The sequence below is a fragment of the Schistocerca serialis genome, chromosome 3 (assembly GCF_023864345.2).
Source record: "Schistocerca serialis cubense isolate TAMUIC-IGC-003099 chromosome 3, iqSchSeri2.2, whole genome shotgun sequence".
Lineage (NCBI taxonomy): Eukaryota > Metazoa > Arthropoda > Insecta > Orthoptera > Acrididae > Schistocerca > Schistocerca serialis.
In genome coordinates this window covers 736971716-736979002 of record NC_064640.1, presented here as the reverse complement: position 1 = coordinate 736979002, position 7287 = coordinate 736971716, and the positions used below count along the sequence as shown (strand labels likewise).

Below are 7287 nucleotides of genomic sequence, written 5' to 3'. Positions count from 1 at the left end.
AAGAAGCGGCAATACTTCCTGCGTAACCCACCCATCATTTTGCACGACAATGCGCGAGCGCATACAGCGCTAGCTGTGGCTGCTCTGTTCGGTCGATGGGACTGGGAAGTACTGTACCATCCACCATATTCCCCGGAGTTAAGTCCTTGTGGCTTTGATTTGATTCCGAGGATGAAGGAACCACTTCGTGGCATTCGCTTCAGAACTGTTCCAGAGATTCGACAGGCAGTAGACCGCTCCTTTCACACCATCAGCAGAACAAGCTCTGCTAACGGTATACTACGCCTTCCACATCGTTGGCGACGGGTTCTGTGCAACGCTGGTAGCTACTTTGAAGGACAGTGACAGGTGCAAACATGTAACTCTTTTGTATCGGTTATGAATAAATATTTGCCACTATTTTAGTTCCAACCCTCGTATATATGAGGTACTAGGAATCGACCCATACCGAAACACCAACTTTAGTACTTAGTGTAGCCTCCACAGGCAGCAATGCATGGAGGAAAGACGACGTCGGTTATGATCCGATGACGGCATTTGCCACCTGAGTAAAGTAGATGTACTGATAATGGTTTCAACGTCGTCCGCCAACATACAGCGTAGTGTCATAGCCATCAGAGCTCCATCTGTGTCTACCGTTTAATAGGGAATGCTCACAGCCCGAAAGTTTAGTGTGGTACGAACGTGTGGAGCAAGCAGGCAACCATGCCACGGAGGGAAACTCGTGTTTCCGATAGCCCACTGGGCGAGTGTGAAAGGGATAAAATTGTGGCCTTCCGAGTGGCTGGATGGTCGTTTCGGAGAATTGCCACACAAGTTGGACGTGTTGTAGCAGTTGTGCAACGGTGCTGGTATCAGAGGTCATGTGAACATTCTCTCACCTGTAGACGAGGTTCTGGACGTCCACGCAGCACAGATGTCTGACAGGATCGTCATATTGTGAGGGCAGCAGTGACAGATCGTACAGCTAACACAGCATAGATAAGAGGGCTCGTGAACCCACACGTGTCAACACGAACTGTTGCCAATCAGTTCTCAGTAGTGGGACTATGGGCACGCACACCTCTAGCCCATCATTCACTAACGCCACAGCATCTACGTGCACGGCTCCATTGGTGCCGTTCAAAAGGTTCAAACGGCTCTGAGAACTATACGACTTAACTTCTGAGGTCATCAGTCGCCTAGAACTTAGAACTAATTAAACCTATCTAACCTAAGGGCATCACACACATCCATGCCCGAGGCAGGATTCGAACCTGCGACCGTAGCAGTTGCTCGGTTCCAGACTTTAGCGCCTAGAACAGCACGGCCACTCCGGCCGGCATTGGTTCCGTCAGACGATCACTTGGAAGATAGAATGGCGCGCTGTTGGTCTTCAGCGATGAGAGCAGATTCTGCCCGCACACAAGTGAAGGTCGTTTCCGCACATGACATAGACCTGGTGAGCACCGTCTTGTAGAGTGCATTCGTCCAAGACGCATTGTGCCCATCCCGGCCCTTATGGTCTCGAATACGATAAACTTCAACTCTCATTCACCCCTGGCGTTTCTGGAGGGGCCTCTAACAAGCATCTCGTTACGTGCAAAATGTTGTTAGATACGTTCTTTTGCAGTTCTTGCCATAGGAAAGGGATGTGTTATTCCAAAGGGATGATGCTCACCTGCAAATTTCCCTTGAACCTCATCGTGCTCTGCAAGGTATGTAGCGACTTTCCGGGTCAGCACGATCTTCGGACTTGTCTCCAGTCGACGACGTGTTTGGGCTGTGATGGGACTAGAAGTGACTCGTGCGACTTGTCAGCCAACAAATCTTACAGAAGTACATAAAGTGGTTGAGCATATTAAAGCATTATGTCAAAATTGGAAGTAAATTGGTCAAGGTCGTTCCCAGATTTTTGTTGACAACTTGGAAACTTCGATAATTTATATAGTATATGTATTTTATTAGAGTATCATGTCAAAATAGGAAGTAAATCAGCCAAGAACTATTTACGATTACTACGAATGACGTTGTCACATTACATCGTACTTGCACTTAATTCCCACATATTTTTACAAAATTTGTAGCCTTTGTACGTTAGAATGTTTATTGCAGTATGGTGTGATAATTTTAAATAAATTGGGCAAGTACTTTTTGAGATATTGATAACAGCTTTCAACAACGACTTGTCTTTGTATAGTAGTGTAGATTCTGATGTGTGATGTGCAGTTACTTGCAGTTTCTTTCATTTAATGTTAATTCCTGTTAGTGTAAACCAGTTCCAAATTTGGCTTACTCTGGCATGATCTTCTGCAGTGAAATTCTGATTAGTTGTTAATTTCAGTACAACTCACTCATTGTTTCATACTGTCAGTGTTCAACAAATTTTCGTAATAACTGCATGTCTTGTGAGTGCCGAGCTGTGGGAGTGATCAGTCAATTACTACTGCTAGCAGTGTTGGGATACTATAGAGAGGTTTTGTCTGCACATTCTCTATTAATGAGTTTTACTTGAGGGATGCTACTTCATGTGAGCTATAAGCTACGTACTTCTTGCTCTCAGAACAGTGTGATAAAATTCTTATTAATGTATGCATAATGCTTGCTAAATGTGATACTGTGTTTACACATTATGATAATTGCGTGTTTTGCCTTCTTTATGCTTAGTGTATGTTAACAGTTAAATACCAATTCTGTATGTTACACTGGCCAACGCCAATGGGAGGGGTCACATTCTCTATCTAGGATAAATCACATTACTTATGTATTTCCATAATTTTGGCAGAGTTGAAGATTAAAATGTTGATTATTATTAGTGGGAAAGGGTTTCTGGGCCATTTTTAGTAAAAAATAAATAGTTTTTTTTACATTTATTTGTATTAATTTCACAATTACAAGGATAACTCAGATTCACATTCAGAACACTTTACAATACGAACTACTTCTTCTTTCTTGATGTGTGCAGAGCAGATATACTTCTTGCAAGAAGTGCAAGATTTCATGTACTTATGGTCTTTGCTTCGGGCACATAATTAACAGCGTCCTTTCTTTGGCAGATTATGCAAAGCTGCACATGTTACTTTCCGTCGCGGCTCCGTAACGTTGTTTCTTCTGCTCAGAGCACCTTGATTTTGATAGCACTCATACCCAAAAGTTGATAACGCTGTAGTGTATTTTGAGTGTAGACCTACAGCATATTGAGCGCGTCTTTTCATGTTGAGGTTACAAAGTTCACGAGTAAGATCTTTCAGGTACTTCTTTCTTCCAGAACTCTTTGTCGGGTAATTCTTTGTTCATTCCTTATGTGTATCTTGAAATACAACATATGATTTGTATGCTGCAACGTCAATCAAGTTGAAAAACACCGCCATTGGCCATCGACGCTTTGCTCGACGGCGGCTGTACGTTCTTACACACTTATAGAATGTATCCACTCGTGACTTTGTACAGTTGTAGAATAGGATGATGTCTTTCTTCTCTTCCGTCGCATTCATATCATGATGTTGGGTTGACAATACTGTGACAATCTTTCCTTTCTTAGGCACGTAACTGACAAACGTGGCATCATCACTAAAGGCAAATCGGATTGTTCCCGGTGTAGGTTTTAGAGAAACAGGACGGAGTTCTGTAGGAACATGGCGTTTGTCACTTCGATTAGTACCAACTGTAGTTATTTTCTTTTTCAAAAGATCAGATGCGAGTGGAACGGTAGTGAACTTTCTGTCCATGGTAACATTTCTTGCAGATTGTTTCAAGTTAGACATTTCATTCAATCTTCTAACTATTTCAGGGTCATTGTTATGACTCTTCTCATTAGCGTGCTTTCCAGCGTAGGGATCCGCAGCGAAGCAGTATTTCGTATCTGAATCACATAACAGGTTCACCTCTATTCTATATTTTCCTGGTTTTGTTGGAATATATAGCCTGAACGGGCTTCGCCCATGGAAGGTCACAAGTTCTTCATCCACTGTGACTGACTCACTAGGATTATAAAACTCAGGAAATTTACTATCATGTTCCATATATCCCTGTTAGGAGCAAATTTGTCGGTCTGTCTTCTAGCTGCTCAAGTTAGAGCATCATCAAAACGCAAGCACTTCAGTAAGAGCCTCAGTCAATGCTCTGAAAATGAAGCTCGGAACATCGGAAAGTTTTCTCTACTAAATATATCACGTAAACTCTCCTTGTTCTGTCTATGGACTCCACAGTTCAATAGAATTCCAATTGCTGACACAATTTCTTCAGTTTCGAATATTTTATGAAAATATCTTCGGATGATTCCGTAAGATTTCCAAGCTTTTGATTGGTAGACATCAAAATGTTATCCAGGATGTTATCATAGAAGTACATGGGAAAAGCTAAACCTGGTGTATCAGGTTTTATCCCTGGCTTAGTTCCTTTCAGGGTTCTCATTACGTTAGCAACAGACCTCCTCCTTTGATTTACGTAAGAGCTTTCTTCCATATCATACTTGACGGGGCCACCATGTCTTTTTCAAGTTGATCAATTTGTGCTATCGGCCTGGGTCGTCTTCTTGTTGGTTGAATATCTATAAAAATATTAAACCAGAACCGAACACTAGCAAACTAAGCACTCTACCCAGACACACATCCTAATATACTCCAAAATATCTGCAAAAGTAATAAAAATCGATACTTACCCTGCTCACTTTCATCCAACTCGCTGCTGTCAGAAACTACTTGATCTGGAATTTCCATGACTAAATATTCAGTTTCACTGCTTGAGCTTTCGGATGGTTCACCACTAAATTCATAGTCTGAACTCTCAAGCAAATTTCTAATTTCGTCATCTGTCAATTTCATCTTCTTGTACATTGTGTCAAATGCCACAAAGATATTACCTTCCACTCGCCACACTGTTTACCGGTTGACTGCGAGTGGTGATTGTTGACCAGCTACACCTTCAGTTATAACATTCAAAAAATGGTTCAAATGGCTCTGAGCACTATGGGACTTAACTTGTGAGGTCATCAGTCCCCTAGAACTTAGAACTACTTAAACTTAACTAAGCTAAGGACATCACACACATCCATGCCCGAGGCAGGATTCGAACCTGCGACCGTAGCGGTCGCGCGGTTCCAGACTGTAGCGCCTAGAACCGCTCGGCCACCCAGGCCGGCTTATAACAATCGCTATGACTCAACAATGAGTGTAAACCAAAAGCTGTTCTTATTGTCGATTGTAGCAATTATAATTATGACAAATTTCATGTATTTATTAAATAAAGTACTGAACACGACAGGAGTTTTAGCCTAAAAACATCGTTGGCGTCCGTTACTGACCCCCCCCCCCTCCTCCAATTGGTATGCAACTGTTAAAATTTTATCTGCAGTTGTCACAAGTGGCATTTGGTTTTTAAACTTTCGTTGTGATACTAATTAGAAACATCAGATTCTGTGGATTCTCCTGTAAATGATTGAGAGCAGTTTAATATGAGTGAAGATTTTATAGTATCTTTTATATTTTTCTGGAGTGAGTAAAAGGAAATTTCTTTTGCTGGGCTTAAACTAGTCTTACTAAGATTCTCGACACATGTCTCTGCTGTTAACAGAATATGCTGAAGTGTAGTCACATTCTGCTATCCTAATTTTGGAATTAAAATTTTTGTGGGAAAACTAGGACTACTTTAAAGCCAAATTTTATTTAAAGTGGTAGATGCACTTTATGAAGCTGAAGTTAAATTTACATGTCAAATCTGAGTACTACTATTACAGAAGTAGAATAATTATGTGTACCATGACATACTTTTATTACACATTCTGACTGCTGTTCATCGGCGACGAGGGATGGAATTTGCAAGCCCGTACCGCAAATGGACCTCCAGTGAGTGGCGACAAGTGGCATTGTCGGATGAATCACGTTTTATGTGTCATCGGAGGGGTGGCCGTGGGCTAGTACATCTACATCTACATGATTACTCCGCAATTCACATTTAAGTGCTTGGCGGAGGGTTCATCGAACCACAATCATACTATCTCTCTACCATTCCACTGCCGAACAGCGCGCGGGAAAAACGAACACCTAAACCTTTCTGTTCGAGCTCTGATTTCTCTTATTTTATTTTGATGATCATTCCTACCTATGTAGGTTGGGCTCAACAAGATATTTTCGCATTCGGAAGAGAAAGTTGGTGACTGAAATTTCGTAAATAGATCTCGCCGCGACGAAAAACGTCTTTGCTTTAATGACTTCCATCCCAACTCGCTTATCATATCTGCCACACTCTCTCCCCTATTACGTGATAATACAAAACGAGCTGCCCTTTTTTGCACCCTTTCGATGTCCTCCGTCAATCCCACCTGGTAATGATCCCACATCTCGCAGCAATATTCTAACAGAGGACGAACGAGTGTAGTGTAAGCTGTCACTTTAGTGGACTTGTTGCAACTTCTAAGTGTCCTGCCAATGAAACGCAATGTTTGGCTCGTCTTCCCCACAATATTATCTATGTGGTCTTTCCAACTGAAGTTGTTCGTAATTTTAACGCCCAGGTACTTAGTTGAACTGACAGCCTTGAGAATTGTACTACTTATCGAGTGAAATGATAATTAAATGGACACCCTAGCTGCAAACAGGCGTTGATGTACTTCATTGGGGATATGTTGAAAATGTGTTCCCCGACCGGGACTCGAACCCGGGACCTCCTGCTTACATGGCAGACGCTCTATCCATCTGAGCCACCGTGGGCACAGAGGATAGTGCGTCTGCAGGGACTTATCCCTTGCACGCTGCCCGTGAGATCTACATTCCCAACATGTCCACACCACTACATTCGTAGTGCGCCTAATAGATGTTTGCCCATCATACTCATTACTCGTGGCAGATTAATATACCAAGTCCCGTACGAGTTCGGGCATAGCGTGTGCGTTCGCACAAGAAGGTCAATGGCCGGGAAGCCATATTTTAACTATATATGACGGTAGTATCTGTTCCCGAAAGATAAGTCCCTGCAGACGCACTATCCTCTGTGCCCACGGTGGGTCGGATGGATAGAGAGTCTGCCATGAAAGCAGGAGGTCCCGGGTTCGAGTCCCGGTCGGGGCACACATTTTCAACATGTCCCCAATGAAGTACATCAACAGCTGTTTGCAGCTAGGGTGTCCATTTATTTATGATTTCATTTCTAGCAAAGCTGCACGGTCATCCACGGTAACTGTTCTTTCGGGAACAGATACTACCGTCATATATATTTATCGAGTAATCGAATTCCAACGGATTTCTTTTGGAACTCATGTGGATCACCTCACACTTTTCGTTATTTAGCGTCAACTTCCACCTGCCACACTAT

At 42.5% G+C, this 7287-nt stretch overlaps 1 non-coding gene across 1 annotated transcript; it reads right to left on the bottom strand.

Annotated features, from left to right (window-relative positions):
- Positions 1-6612: 6612 nt before the first annotated feature.
- Positions 6613-6695, bottom strand: Trnat-ugu (transfer RNA threonine (anticodon UGU)). The gene has a single exon. It is a non-coding gene; the product is annotated as a tRNA-Thr (tRNA).
- Between the last annotated feature and the right edge of the window lie 592 nt (positions 6696-7287).